We start from the raw sequence: 15,409 nt of genomic DNA, 5'->3' as shown, positions 1-15,409 counted from the left end.
AGTTTTTTCCTAGCTTTACATTCCCTTTGTTTCAAGTTGAATATTTAATAAATATTATTAAATATAATACTTAGAGTATTGGATATTAATTTTAATCTTTACGATGACTTGTAAATGACCAGGGTGACACAGTTACAAATCTGTCTGATGCCAGATTTGAACCCCAGTCCTCCTGCCTCCAGGACTGGCCCTCTATCCACTGTACCACCTAGTGCCCCCTGACCTTTGAATTTCAAGACCCATTCCATTGTAGATTATGTCCCAGAAAGTTCAAAGTACCTGGAAAGGATCAACATATGGGATCAACATAGAGTTTAACTACCCTTTATTAGAGTTATATAAAGAGCAATGTATACAGAGAATGATCTCAAACCACAGGAAATCTCCCAGACACTGATGTCATTGCAAGAACATTATACTGAAGTCAGAAGTTGCGAGTTAAAGCCCTGGCTTGAAATTTCCTTTCTGTCTAACCTTAGAAAAGTCTCTTCCTATTTCTATGCCTCTTTCATTTGCAGATTGGGTGTGACTTTACCTTCTCTGCCTACACACAGTGTTTGTAAAGAAAATGCATTATAATTATCAAAACATTATAGAAATATGAACTATTATTGTCATAATGTCCTTTTATTCAAGGTAGAAAGATATAGTTTGGTGGCAGGGTAAATAGATTGCCAGGCCTGTAGTTAGGAATACACATCTTCCTAAGTTCAAGTCTGGCCTCAGACACTGTCTAGCTGTGCTAGCTTGGGCAAGTCACTTAAATCTATCTATCTTAATTAAAATGAACTGGAAAAGGAAATGGCAAACTGCTCCAATATTTTTGCCAAGAATACCTTAAATAGGATCACAAAGAGTTGGACAGGACTAAAATGAGTGAACAATAATAAAATTAGAAAGGTACAAAACATGCATAGATGAAAGGAAGTAAATACTCTAAAGAATCCATCATTATATTGGCAAATTAAAAAGTCATTTTGGTTCCATACAAATGCACGTGCATACATGAACACTGCAATTATTAGGTTTCAAGGTCTTTTGTGTCTTTTTTTTCCCCTAGTACATAAATCCAAAATTTTTATTAGGTTTGAGCTTAGAAAAGGAACAAGATGAAGACTCTGTGGAACTTAAGGGTCAAGGGAAGGCTTGCCTTTCCCATTCCAGTGCTTTTTCAGATGTTTCTATTCACTTTGGGTCCAGATAAGTCACTTTTGCAAGTGTTTCTGGTTTTAAATGTTATAATTCATCGAGCCAAGGTTCATAGTAAGAAATATGTTTCGAAGGCTGCTCCAGTTTTGCTATGGTAAATTTATTATTTAAAGAAAATGTTTTGACATCCAATATTTTAGTACCTTAAAAATGTAGGAAGGATAACTCGGAGGGCAAGCAGAGAGGGGAGATGAGCTCTGACCTTCAGCAGCTTGTTATTCAGGTCAGGGTTTTCAGGTTTGTTGGAAGAGTAGAAGGGGTGCTTGTTGAAGAATCCATCTTGGGATAACAAAAAGACAGTAGAAGGAGAAGACATGATGCCCGAGAGGAAAAAAGTCTCAGATATGGAGGGGAAAAAGATCTCATTTTCAAATCCCAGTTCTATTAATTTTTAACCACTTGTCCTTAGGTGAGTTACTTCATCTCTGGTCTGCTCAATTTTGAACCTTTGGAAAATTAGGTATCTGGAGACACAGCTTATAAAATGCTGGACTTGCAATTAGGAAAACCTAATTACTATTGCTGCCTCAGGCCATTATCAGCTTTAGGTGCTTGGGTAAGTTACTCAGCCTCTTTCTGCCTCAGTTCCTTCATCTATAAAATGAAATTAATAATAGCAACTATGTTAAAGGGTTTTTGTGAGAATCAAAAGAGATAGCATAAAAGTACTTTGCAAATCTTAGAGAATTAAATAATTGCAACTTATTATTATTCTTAGCTTGGATCAGATGATAAGACAAGGGAACTTATATATGAATTTGAGGGAAGTCTCCAATGGAATACCCTCAGGATGTGCCTTTGACCCTATGCTATTAAATATATTCATGAACTACATGGATAAAGACATGGATGGGATGCTTTGCAAGAATGCATATGATGTGGAGTTAAAGCATCATGTTAAAGTGGTAATCAGGATATAAAATATATTGGAAAGCAAGAATATTCCTATGTTCCATTAGAGTCACTATACATAGGCAAAGACTGAAATCTTTTAAGTTCTACCACTCATTCACATCATCTGTCAAAAATGTAGAGATTATGTCTTTTGTGATTCCACTTTCCAATTCACTATCTAAAGGTGAGTATACACAAGTTATTCTTCATATAGCAAATCTATAGATTGTTAAATTTATTGTGGTTGGACTGAATGTAAAATTTGTGGTCACCAGGGATTTAATTATTAAATCCCCAAAATGAATTACTAAAGTAGAATGGAATTTATGGTAGTTTTATTTACAATAGAGGGAAGATATTATGGAATGTGAGAGAGAGAAAACTCCGACTTCCTCTGAGCCAGATAGAAACTCTAAGGCCCTAATCGGGGAAAAGGAGTCTCAAGATGATGGGCCATTCTTGGAGGTTCACACCTCCAGAAAGGTCAAGGAACTAAGTCAGCCTTTATACTCACTATGGTGACCATATAAAAGGAAAGCAGTCTGAAGTCTCCTGCAAGAACTCCTCCTGGGGTCCAGTTCCATAACCAAGTATCTTCACTCCAAGTCTGAGTGTCTGTCTTCCAGTCTCTCCTCAAGTATTTATCTTCCAGTCCAACTCCAAGTGACTTCTTCCACTCTCTCCTCCTAGTGACTCTTCTTCACTCCAAGTCCAAATGATTGTCTTCACTCTAAGTCCAAGTGACTGGTCGATGATCTATATCCATGTGCCTCTGTTTCCTCTATTTAAAGACCTTTTTCTCTTGTGTCACCTCCCCTAAATTTTACATCTACCAATCACAGCAGATGCTCCTCTTCAAGACTGCCCAATCAATGTATGAAATGGGTGTTCACACCTTTTGTAGCAAGTTAACTCTTTTTTGTGGTTAGTCAACACCTTTTTTTGTTGTTGTTAAAATAGGTAGATCTACTTTAAATACTGAGTTAACACTTTGGGGATTAAAATCTAAAAATAGACAGGGGATTACAATTTAATCTTCACAATAAAGGAAGAGCTAAATATCTTCATTGTTACAATCAGGAGATAGCTAAATCCAATATTCACAATCCCCCCTCCCCATGATCTAGTCTCCCCATTGATCATTTAAAAGAATCATCTTGTAGTCCTAAAACCTTCTAACTACAGATGTATACAGTATTTCAATTTCTAAGAGGAAAGTACAATAGTTAGAGAGAAATAGAAAAGAGAGAAAGCAAAGCCAATGTTGTGGTAGGCACGTTGACAAAAAGCCAAATTAGGGGACAGTCCACTTTGGCATAAAAGTGTACAATAAATGTTCAATCTCCTTTTGTTCAATCGATTACACCCAAAAGTTCATTCTCAATCTTCTTGATGCAGTGTAGGTTTTTGTAAGCATCTTTCTTTTCTGGAAATTTTTCTCAAATAAAATTTTAGATCTTGCATTTTTAATAGAAATAAAATACAATCCCCCCTGAAGAGGGTGTTTATCAACACCTGGATCAGCTCAAAGTGATTGAGTTTTGGGTATATGAGTCAATTATCAAAAGAAATAACCAAAAACATAAAAGAAAAATGGAGGAAAAAATTAAGTTTTTTCAGAGAAATAATAAGTCAAAATCAGAATCAACTATAAATAATATTCTCTTGGATCTACACATTTCACTCTTAATTATCTCATGTAATTCTTTTTAAGACTTCAAAAAATTTTAATTAATCTGCTCATCATTTCTTATGGCACAGTAGTATTCCAGTATATCATATACCACAATTTATTTAATCATTCTCTAATTGATAGGTATCCACTCAATTTCCAGTCATTAAGAGATTTGAATAACATTACTCTTACAATATATTCTCTGTGTGTGTATATGTGTAGATGACTGGCAAGACTAAACTCCTTGTCCTCATATTTCTTCTGTGATCCAGACCCACATTTAAGTGATAAAACATCTTAACCAGGACAAGTCACCAGTATTAACTTCAAGATTCCCCAAATCAAGCTAAATTTCCTTCCTGTCAGAAGAATGAATCTATTATTTTTCCCCAAGTTTTGACCTTAGAACAATTTCATTCAAATGCATACTGCATTAAAGAGTTTCTTTTGATAGAAAAAAAGTAATTCATGCCATCAATTGCCATTTTTTATGTTATGGATTATAGACCCTGACTATTGTTGGCATGCATGGCCTTAGATTCAATAAAAGGGGCTCACTGAGAATCTATCATTGGGAAGTGACAAATGGACCTTTTCACCTCTCATTAGCCAGGAGCTAGCAATATCCTCAAATTACAACCATTGTCTATTCCAATGACCTTTGAGCTATTGATCTTTGTAATTTTCTTAAATGAATAGTCTGTCTGTAGAATGCTCACCTGCCAATTTCAAGGATCTATATATATCTCCCTTCCAGTAGCTCTTATAAAAGCTACTAACAATACTTTGGGAAATTAGCTCTTAAGCCTGAACAGCTCAAAGCAGAGATTTGAAAACTATTCTGCCCAATGCAAAGAACTATTGATATTATAGTTGAGAAGATCAGGAAACTAGGGAATCTCATGCTCAAACTAACAAACCAGAATAGAAAGACATTTTTTGCTTCAAGGGAAATTTAACAGCCATCTCTGTTTTCACCAGGGCTTGAGGGAATCATATAACCATTACCTCTCAGAATAGTAAGGGATCTCAGAATATACCTAGTTAAATGATGTCCAAAGAAAAATCCTGTGTACAACATTCTGAAGAATCACTTCTTAAAGATGTTGACAGATGAAGAACAACTCTTCAAAAATGGAATTCATACCAATTTTGGGTACTTGATTCTTTCAAAATGACAATTATTATTCACAGATCTATGTTTGACATTGTTCATCAAGGGTGGGAAAACAGATTAATTTTCTTCCAATAAATGAACCAAATGGAAACAGAATTAAACTTATTTTACTTGATGCAAATATCTTCCCTTCCCTTTAATAAACAACCCCAGTCCCCTTAACTTTAATATTTATTTTGTGATGTCATAGAATTGAGGTGTATCTTTATCTTCATCACCTTCCTTAGCATATTTCCCATTATGCCACTGTGCTTCCTAAAATGTGGCAATGAAATCTGGAGTTGGTATTAATGTTTCTATACAGATAATGCTATAAATGAGAAAAATGCTGGACTCATAGGCAGGGTCTACTTCAGACATTGACTTCCTTTGTAACCCTGCACTATTTACTTAACCTCCTCACTGCCTCAATTAGGACAATAGCAGATAATACAAATTCAAAAACCTACAGAATGTAGATAATAATGGCTTCTCTTTTATAGGGTTCTTGTTGCTTTTAATCTAATGAGCTCTTACATATATATAGTACTTTGGAAACTTGAAAAATATATTATTATTAATAGCTGACATTTATATAACACTTAGTATGTGCTAAGTACTGTGCTATGTTTTTATAATTACTGTCTCATTTTATCCTTACAACAACCCTGCAATGTATCATCAATATCACCTCCATTTCACTAATGAGGAAACTGATACAAAAAGAATAAGGGACTTACCTAGGTTCACATAACTGGTAAGTATCTGAGGTCAGATTTAAACTCAGGTCTTCCTAATTCTGGGTTCTGTCCTCTATAGCATCCTAGCAAGTCTCTCCCTTTCAATTTTTCCATCCAAATCATAGAATTTTAGGAAAGAGCTTAAGGATCATTGAATCTAACATGGACACTGCATTCTACCAAAAGGCCACCTTGCTTTTCTTGGCACATAGGTATGATCTCATGATTACAATTTCCAAAGGCCCCCATCCCTCCAAAATCAGGTTCCAGCATTTCTTTGAAATCTTATCTCTCTCTCTGCTTCACTGAAAGTATACTATACTGCTTAAACAGGACTCCACTCTTTCTCTTTCTCAAATAAAGACTGAACTTTTCAAGCATTATGCATTTGCTCATCTTATTCCTTTTTTCTCTTTTTCTTGACTCTCTTTTCATATTTGTCTTTTAAGAATCATAACATCCACTACAATTCCAGCTCAGATGCGCTTTTTTCAAGAAGCCAAGCCTGATCTACTAATTTTATTGAATAAATATCATTCTTAATTCCTCTTTTAGAATTTTTAAATCTTCATTCTACTTATGCACATGCTGGGTTTATCTCCACTAGGGCAAAGACAATGTCTTTTATCTCCTCTATCTTTCCAACCTCACATTTTGGTGGGTACCTCACCTAGTAGCAATCAAAATACATAACACAGTGATCATTGGTTGAAAGTATCTTTTTGGATTTGGCTTATAACAGCAACCTCTTGTGCTATCCATATCACTTAAGAGAATTCAGAGATAGTGAATGCTGTGTTTACCATAATATACTTTGCTCTCTCCTCTTATATCTCATTAGAGGACTAGAGACACCAGCAATCTAATAGTTAACAATGTCAAAGTTATCTACAGTAGCTCCCTTCCTAGTCGCCTCTTCGTCATGTTTTTCTTATTCTAAATCATTCTGCATACATTTGTTCCAGTAGCATTTTAGTATATAAGTGTGGTCACATATCACTGGCATACTGAAATTTGAAAAAGGTTCCCCTTTGCTTTCACAAATTTCTTAGTTTACTATTGAAGAATATCCTCAATTTGTCTCCCATCTTCTTTTATAATCTTAATTCACACACTGTGGTATGTTCCAGCCATACTGGATCATTTACTGTTTCTTGTTCTTATCCTATAGCATTATTCTTCTACACATATGTTCAGGCACTCTTGCATTTGTGGAAGCCATTCCTATCACAATTCTCCTGAATTTATATATATATACATATATATATGTATATATAAAGGATATAAATGAATGACTATATATATATATATGTATATATATATATATATATGTAATTTCAGGAGAAATCTAATGCCACTATGCCACTATCTCTATGAAATCTTCACTGATTCTCACAATCAAAAATGATTTTTCTTCCTCAAATTATACTAATTCATCATATTTAAAACTAGTCTTTCCCCTTATCTCATTGCTACCTTTCATCATGTATTTGGTTTAAAGTCACACCTTCTCTGGTGAACTAAGTTTTTTGAAAGCAAGGACTTTGTTATGTTTCAACTTTAGATACATTGCAAATGTCACAGTGCCTTATACACAGTAAGCACTTAGGGAATTTTTGTTGAATTAAAATTTTATAAAATGGAATTTAAAGGACTGGGTCAGGGTTGACTGAGGGTTCTAGGCTTTCATTACTTTAAAGATAATGAATAAGTACTGGACCACAAATCAGGGAACTTAGGTTCAAAATCTAGCTCTGCTAATTAACTATGAAAAGAGATTATTGTGTTCATGAAAGGAAGATATAAGAAGATTGGAAATATTAAATGGTGGCCAGTTCATAAAAGGCTTCAATTGACAATAGGAGGACTTTACATATGATCCTGAAAATAAGAGATCACTGTGGAGTTAGGGATAGGAATACCATTGTCAGTTCTTTGCACTAGAAAAATCACATTGATGATTACACACACATACAATAACTGGAAATATTTATATGAAGTGACGTAAAATGAAGTGAGCAGAACCAGGAGAATGATGTAAAACAGTAACAGCAATAACGTAAGATGAACATTGTGAAGGACATACCTATCATTAGAAATACATGGATCCAGTACAACTCCAAGAGTCTCATGATGAAAAAGGTTTTTTACTGTTATAGAAGGAAATTGAAGTCAAAATGCTCCATGAAATTTTCTCTAATATAAGCACTATGTGTCTTCTTTACCAACATCATGGATATTGTGAAAGAGAATTCTTTATTGTCTATCCTGAGTTAACACCAATTTAAGTACCCCTACTTAATACCTCACTAGATTGAAGACAGGATTAACTCCCCCTGGTCTACTTTTGAATTGCGTGAACTACATGTCCCTCTGGTTTACTCTCAAATTTCCTCTGAAAATCTTGGGTTGGGTCCATAGAGGGTAGCTACTAGTTTGAGGTTCAAAAGAACGTTTGTGATATACTCTCCAAAGGCTATAGCTCACAAACCACCACATAATATTTCTCATTAATGGTCAGCCATTAGGCACTACTCTTTATTTTCTCTGACTACATTTTCTTGGAGAAGTGGGATAAAGTCCATCATCCCCATATCAGCAATTACAAGATCAAAGTTTTAAGGCTCAAAGAGACCTAAAATGGAATACAACACCCTCATTTTATAGATAAGTATAATGAATCCCCAAGGGGTTAAGTGGTTTAACCAGGGACACCCATAGAGTTTATTTCAGACTTGTGACTCAAACTCAGAACCTCTGATTTCAGGTGGAGGACTAATGGCATTATACCTGAATGCTTTGTCATCAGTCACTTGCTGGTGAGATTCATAGTCCAAATAGAATTATACTTGTCATTTATTCTACTATGGAAGGATGAAATTATCATTTAGAAAAGTAAAACAATGATCAGCTTTCCTGCTTTGGGGAGAGACAGAGATAGAAACACTCAGGTAGGTCGAGATAACCAGAGAGATAGAAAGTGAGAGGCACAGGAATAGAGATACAGAAAGACACACATAAATATTGACAAAGAAAGGAAACCATGAGAGAGAGAGGAGAGAATGAAAGAGAGAGAGACAGAGACAGAGATAGACAGAGAGAGAGAGAGAGAGAGAGAGAGAGAGAGAGAGAGAGAGAGAGAGAGAGAGAGAGAGAGAGAGAGAGAGAGAGATACAGAGAAAAGGACAGAAGGACAGTACTAAAAACAGAGACAAAGATATACAAAGAAAGAGTTCTAACAGCTATCTGGATAATTAAAGTTCCCCTTCCCTACTATATCATTTTCATATGCCAGGCTTATGTTCCATTTTCCATCCATTTCCATCTTTTTCTTATTTCTTTTCAGGTGGTCTGTGGTATACATCAGTGACAGTATTGATTTTATTTCTACTCCCATATGTCTTCAAACAAAAGCTCTTCATCACATTTCTTCCTTCTAGTTCCCAGATCTCTTCATATTATTATGTTGTCTTACTACATGATGTTATCCCCATCTCTATTCAAAATTCATATATGCTTATGTGTGCACACAGAAACAGATATACCTCCTTGTACCTATTCTGTTCCTTTTGAAAAAAGAGGCAGTCTTCTAGATGCACATTCTAGTCATGGAATACCGTCTCATTAAGTCTCAGTGTTTCCTTTTATTAAATCTAATGCCTCATTGCATTAGCACCTCTTGCTTACCTTGTATATTGGCCATATGTTTAATTTTGTATAAAAATATTAATCCACAAGTTGGGTTTTTTTTTTATCAGCATTTTATTTTCTTAAAGGGATTCTTGTCCTGGTGGAGCACAATCTAGTTTCCCTCTGAGGAAGCTTCTAGTTCTAGATTATAGGTTATTATCATTCCATGTAATGGAAATCACTGAGGGGCAGATTTCCCTCAAGCACCTTGTTCAAATACAACCAATATTTTTTTAACCCTTACCTTCTATCTTAGAGCCAAAACTTAATATTGACTCTAAAGCAAACTTGCCCAGGGTCACAAGGCTAGGAAAGTTTTAGGCCAAATTTGAACCTGTGACCTCCTGGCTTCAGGCCTGGTTCTTCACCTAACTGCCCTAAATATAAATACACTTAACTTATATATAATGTATGTATACACCTAGCTTGCTTTCCCAATGTCTATGTGAAGCAGATATTGTATTTTCCACAATTAATGATAAAGAATTTGAGGTTCCTAGATTTATAACCACCAAAAAATTATGCAATGAATAAATGGAAGCCAAATCATATATAGCTGACATTTCTGTGTTGTAGTTAGAGATTATAAAGGACCCTAAGGGGAGAAGTATTATCTGATTCACTCATTTTACAAATGAGGAAACTGAGGCCCAAAGTGGTTAGGTCCCTTCACAGAATTACTAATCTTTGGATTGGGAAGGAGATACAGAGTCCATCTAATTCAGTGTGTACTTCACTGAGCATCTCCTCTAAAATAAGGATGAAGAATGATCAGTCAGCCTCCCTTTGATAGCTTCTAGTAAGGGAAGTTCCCCATTCCACTTTTAGGCAGCTCTAATTATTTTAAACCTTTATCAAGTATATGTTTGCCTTTCTACATCTCTATCCATCATTCTTTGTTCGTATCTACTGTACAAGGCTAAGCAGAACAAATCTAATCATTTTTACACTTGATAGCTCTGAATGAGTGTTATTATTCGCTTCCTGAAACTTCTGTTGCAGAGACAGAGAGAGAGAGAGAGAGAGAGAGAGAGAGAGAGAGAGAGAGAGAGAGAGAGAGAGAGAGAGAGAGAGAGAGAGAGAGAGAAACATATATAGATAGATGAATATACAGTACATTAAACCAGTTACCTAGTTATCTACCTCTGAGTTTAGTACAAATAGGCAAGTAACATAAACCTAGAGTCAACAGAGGCAAACAAATATTTGTTAAGTTTTTCTTATGTTCCAGGCACTATTCTAGGTTATAGAAATAAAAAAAAGAAAAGATTCTGACCACAAGGTCCTGGTCACAAGGAGCTCCCAATGAAAGAGTTAGACTTGGAACATACAATACAGGTGGTAGAACATTTCAATGAATCTCAGGTGGAGCTTGGCGGCTGGATCTATACACCTATGAGTCATCTAGATAGACATTATCATTCAGTCTTTGCAAGTTATTGAGCTTACCAAGACAGAAATAATTGAAAGAGCAAATGATAAAACTAAGATGGAAATTTAGAAAAAAACATCCACAATAAGAGGATGTAATAAAATCAGCCACTAAAGGAAATGAGTTATCAGAATTAGGAGACCTAAGACAGCATAATATCTCTCTCTCACACACACACAAACACAGAAGCAGAAGCAGCAGCAGCAGCAGCAGCAGCAGCAGCAGCAGCAGCAGCAGAAGAAGAAGAAGAAGAAGAAGAAGAAGAAGAAGAAGAAGAAGAAGAAGAAACTATCCAATAGGACATATTGATCAGTAGTGTCAAATGAAGCAGATAGGTTTAGAAGAAGGACTGATGGAAGACTTGGAATTTAAAATTTAAAGGACCTTTGAAGACTTTGGAGGGAAAAATTGATTTCATTTGAGTGACAAGGTCAAAAGCCAGATTTATAGGGGTTAAAGAATGAATGAGAGGGAAGGAAATGCAGTCATTGAGTAGAGATAGCTTTTACAAAGTGTTTGGCTGAGAAAGAGAAGAGATACAGGACAAATTTTGAGGAAATGGTAGCATTTAATGACACCTTTTTTTTCTGATAGAAGAGATTTGTACATACTTGAATAGGTTAGAGACCAATGGATAAAATGAGATTAAAATTCAAGCGAGAGAAGGAGATGATTGAGGTATAGTCCCTGGGGCTGACTTTGTAATATACACTCATTAAAAGTCTAAACTTTTGACTTCCTATAAATAATGATGCTTCTTAATAAACTGTTTCTCTTGAACGCATGCAGAGCTCTGCACTCAATGTTATTGTTAACTTCCTTTATCAATAATTCACCTGTTAAATCACCTGATATATATCTTAAACCAAGTTTCTTTCATAAATCCTGACACAGAGTTCAGATATATACTAGAGAAATTCAAATAACACCACATTATTGATGGCAATTGCATGTTCCTGCACAGCCACTAGTATATTGTTCTATTTTTTGACTTGGGCATTCTTGGACTCTAAAAAAATTAATTTTACAATACTATGCACCTGATTCTACCACCTTTCTAGTTGACCTTCTCTAGATATTCTCCACCTTCTTGCTAAACTTCAGTGCCAAGAACAGACAATAGCACTACTAAGTCATCAGCTTTCCTTGAGGTATGTTCTCTGAATAAAATGAAGTGAAAATAAGAAAACCCTCCCCCTTCTCCTGCACCTTTTGGGTACTAAAGTGTTTGTGAGTAAATATTCATGGGGGTATGTCAGAATTGGCTATTTACAATTAAAATTGCTCAATGATAAAATTATTTTTTGAGGTAGTGACATCACTGTCACTGGAAGTATTTTTTTAAACCCTTACCTTCTGTCTTGGAATAGGCAGTGAGGGTTAAGGGACTTGCGCAGGGTCACCCAGCTGCCCCCTCACTGGAAGTATTTAAAGAGATGTGAGGTAATTATAATGTGAAGTATATAGCATGAAGAACACTAGACTGGAACTCAAAACATCTCTGAATCACAGTTTTGCCAGTAGCTACATGACCATTTCATTTGAGTTACTCTTTCCCTGTTCCTCATCAGTGAGATAAAAGCATTGATGTCCATAATCTATAAAGTCCCTTCAGATTCTATAATCCCGGAGCAGCTAGATAGTTCAGTGGATAGAGAGCCAAGCCTGAACTTGGAAGGTTCTGGGTTTAAATCTGGCCTCACACTCTCTCTCTCTCTCTCTCTCTCTCTTTCTGTATGATCCTGGGCAAGTCATTTAACACCAATTCTCTAGATTTTACTGATCTGCTTTGAAACTGATATTTATTATCAGTTCTAAGGCAGAAATATGGTTTAAAAAAATTCTATAGTCCTCTGCTTCTAGGAATGCTAAAATAAGATTCATTTTTTCTAGCACAGGGTAGAGTGGATGACTTCTGAGGTCCTCCAACTCCAGGCTTTGATGATTTTATGAATATATAAAATATGAAGATGGTATATTGAGAAGTAGAAGCATATTTTATTCAGTTTTTCACACTGTTCAAAATGTATTTGCTATTTTGTGGGAGAAAAACTACATAACCTGTAAGGTCTGGCTACCTACAGAAGAAGAACAGACTTTAAAGTTCCCAGCTGTCCAAATTTTCAGAGCTGTAAAATTGACTTGTGGAACCAAATCATTTGGAAGAGTCTTCGTTCTGTGACTGTAGTTCATTAAATTTTTAGAGGCCTCAGTGCTCGAAAATGATGAGATTCAGCAGGGCTGATACCATCAAAATTCATCAGAGTACACACTGTGCACATCTGAGAGAATCTCCCATCAGATGTACTCTCTATGTGTATGGGGGCCTGGGGAGCAGTGTAGCACCTCAGGAGAATGCTGGCTTCGGATTCAAAAAGGCCTCAGTGTGATGTGTTGTAGATGGGTCATCAAAGCTCGTGGCGGAGTGTGATATATTCAAAATTGGCAGAGGAAGTAAAAGGATGGGTGACGATATAACTGTGTGGAGGGTGGATCGATTAAAAATAAACATGCTAACCCTTAAAGATGTCCACAAATACAATGGATTGAATCAGTAGGGGGTGAAGTCCTTGTTAGTGAAGGTCCTCAAAGGATGACCACTTGTCAAGAATCGTATTCAAGGGTTTCCTTCTAAGGCAGGAACTGGATTACATGACCTTTGAGGTATCTTCCAGCTGAGAACTGAGAATTATTTTATTCTCTGTAGCAAGGATTATATAACAAAGAAAAGGCATATGGAGAAAACTTAAAGACGGGGGACTCTCTCAGCTCTACCCCTTACCTGTAATATAAAAGGTAAGAAAATAAATGTCTTCAAAGGTAATAAAAGAAAGCCAAGTATTGCTTATTGCAAAAGAAAGAAGACTTTAAGTTTCTTAACAAAAAGAAAAGCCTAGAGGGAATAGAATGGGAAAAATATAAAGAAAGTGAGCATGACATGAATTTTTCAAAGTGTGGACATGATACACATTTAAGAATCTAACAGGGAGTTTGGCCAATCTGTTCTTAAAAAATAATCATGTGAGATATCTGATTGTACAGTGAAGGAACTGAGAATCTTCCCAAGCTCCTGAAACTGATTGAATTCTGGTGTTTTGACCTCACCAGGCTCTTGGCTTTCTACCATTCCCCAGGCACATTCCTGATCGCCATATTTTGAATATTGTTAGATTTCTACCATCTCCCTTTTCTTCTGCATGTTGACTATACTTTCTGACACAATGGTCAGTTGCTTAGTATAATGATGCCCATTCTATCTGTGTCTGTTGACTTAATGATGCCACAGTGGGAGTTTCATGATACCGCATTAATGGTGATGTTGAGAATTTAAGTTTGTTACAGCAATGTTATACAGAATGATGGCCATTCAATAATGATGGCAATAATTATAATATTCTACTCAAGTACCCTTCACAGAGACAGTGCCAGCTTTAATTTCTGCATCTTCAATGGAAATTAAAGGGCCATTCATTTATTTTATTTTTATTTTTTCCAGATTATATATTGGCACAATTTTCAATAATCATTTTCTCCCTCCTTTCCACCCCTCCCCCTTCCTCTATATGGCAGATAACATGACATTGACTATACAACTGTTACTATATAAAACTTATTTATATGTTCAGCAACTTGTGAAAGAAGACATATAACTTAAGCTAGAAAAAAAAATAATGGAGGAAATAAAGTGAAGAAAGTCATGCTTCAATCTGTATTCAGAATTTATCAATTCCTTCTATAGCAGAGGGCATCCTTTTCTGTCATGCGTTCTTTGGAGTTGTCCTATATCCTTTCATTGCTGATAATAGTCAGTCATTAACTGTTAATCATCATACATTATTGCTATTTCTGTGTACATTCCTTCAGTTTCCAGTTCTTTGCAACCACAAAAAAGAGCTGCTATAAATATTTTTATACCAGTAGGTCCTTTTCCCCTCTCTTCAAACTCTTTGGGATATAGATGTAGTAGTGATATTACTGGTCAAAGAGTATACACAGTTTTATGGCCCTTTAGGCATGATTCCAGATTGCTCTATGGAATGGTTGTATCAGTTCACAGCTCCACCAACAGTGTATTAGTGTTCCAGTTTTACTATATCCCCACTAACATTTATCATTTTCCTTTTTTATCATATGGCTGATATGATAGGTATGAAGTGACAGCTCGTTGTTATTGTATTTAATTTGGAGCACTTTTACACAATTAAAGATAATTTTAGTTTCTTTATCTGAGGATTGCTTACTATATCCTTTAATTATTTGTTAATTGGGAAATGCTTTGTATTCTTATGAATTTGACTCAGTTCTGTATATATATTTAAAATGGGACATTTGTCAAAGATACTTGCTATAAATATTTTTGGTGGGGTTTGTGATTTCCCTTTTAATTTTGTTTGTGAGAAACCTTTTTAATTTCCCATAGTCAAAGATATCTATTTTATATCTCATAATGTTCTCTATGTCTTGTTAGGACATAAATTCTTCCCTTATCCACAGGTTTGACAGGAAAACTATTCTATGCTTCTCTAATTTGTTTATGACATCCCCCTTTATTTTTGAATCATATATCTATTTTGACTTGACTGTGGTATATGATGTAAGATACTTCTATCTGT

The sequence above is a fragment of the Monodelphis domestica genome, chromosome 1 (assembly GCF_027887165.1).
Source record: "Monodelphis domestica isolate mMonDom1 chromosome 1, mMonDom1.pri, whole genome shotgun sequence".
Lineage (NCBI taxonomy): Eukaryota > Metazoa > Chordata > Mammalia > Didelphimorphia > Didelphidae > Monodelphis > Monodelphis domestica.
The sequence above is the reverse complement of the archived record's forward strand: the minus strand, read 5'-3'. Positions refer to the sequence as shown.